Raw genomic sequence first — 1,537 nt, 5'->3', positions numbered from 1 at the left:
AGGGAAGCAGTGTTGTTAGATGAAGAAAAGATTGATATTGACCTTGTTATTCTTTGTATTTCAGATCTTGTAATGGCTGAATGGCAACATTATCCTTAATATATTACAAGTATTTCTACTTCTCAAAAAAAAAAAAAACTGCCACTTTGCTTTAAAGAATATTTGTTTGGTCTTCACAGTTAGTTTGCAAAAGTTTAAAATAAGAAAGTTTACAAAGTCATTTATAATTAAATGCTTTAAACCATGACCCACGCCGTCTCGCGCATCGCATGTCTGCTTTTCTCTATAAAGAATGCTAGAAAATATAAAAATTTGTCCTTTGATGTTCAAGCAGATGGAAGCCTGGGACGTGGTCAATTGTTGAAATGGGTACAATTGATCGCTGCAAAATTGTAAATGTATAGTATCGTAATTTTATATCCATAATTTGCATTCCAAAGTGTAATGCCAAGTCAATCGACTTGCTTTGTGTATATCCGTCGAAGAAAATCCCACGCAAGCCTCTTGGCTTAAAATCAAAATAACTATTCATATTGCATGCATTTTTCTAATCCAAAATAAATTTAAATATTGACAATGAAGTCTAAAATTAATAAAAATAAACTAAAATTAAAAATAAGAAAATATATTAAATTATAGAAATCATCAGCAATCAATATAAAAATACAAAGTTGAGCTATTCACTCCAAACACTTTTATTAGTCGTTGGTCATTTTCTTACATTCAATTCAAGGAAATTTTGTCTAGCTATAGGCCAAAACTTCACCGTTCCTCTTGCTCTAGCTGAACGTTCTTCCTCTCATTATTCCAACACAATCCTAGCATATATATTCGGTATGAAAATCTACTCTTCTCTATAATATCTTTAGCTTATATCAACATAGTTCTTTTAAAAAACAATTTGTTCTCTGTAATTTGATCGAATTTCCTTTTCTCTTTTTGTTCCGAAGGAATTTGACAGTGTATTTAGGACCTTTTGTGCAGTCTTTATTATCTGGATGTTTTGAATACGACTGCCAAGCACTTTGGAAGGTTTCTTACAGTCTAGAGTCCTTATTCTCCTTAGCTTTCATTATGCAAATGCTCTGTTTGATGGAAAAAACCCATCTGGGTCATCTTCTCTTTCTACTATACTGCTGCTTTCAGTATATATACATTTTTTCAAAACAATCTGATGGCTAGGGTTTCATTTTGTCCTGAACTTATATTGTTAGGCAATGGTTTATACTTGTTTGGTAAAGATACCATTTTTTTCCAAAGGTTTTTCAAGTGCCACATCTTATCAACACAGAGTACTGAACAAAATCAGATCATAAAAACATAACTTATACACAAAATTTCATATTCGCTCTCTTTTTCAAAGTTCAGAAACAGAATATCAAAAATAAGCTTATGTCTACACCAGTCATGACAGAAAATACTTTCTTCTTAAACATAATCGCATGAATAACGCAGAACAAATAACTGAGGTAGTTCAAATTTCATTTCACAACCAAATATGTAAATTTTCCAAAAAAGTCAACCTCAGCTCATTTTA

This window comes from Juglans regia, chromosome 9 (assembly GCF_001411555.2).
Source record: "Juglans regia cultivar Chandler chromosome 9, Walnut 2.0, whole genome shotgun sequence".
Lineage (NCBI taxonomy): Eukaryota > Viridiplantae > Streptophyta > Magnoliopsida > Fagales > Juglandaceae > Juglans > Juglans regia.
The sequence above is the reverse complement of the archived record's forward strand: the minus strand, read 5'-3'. Positions refer to the sequence as shown.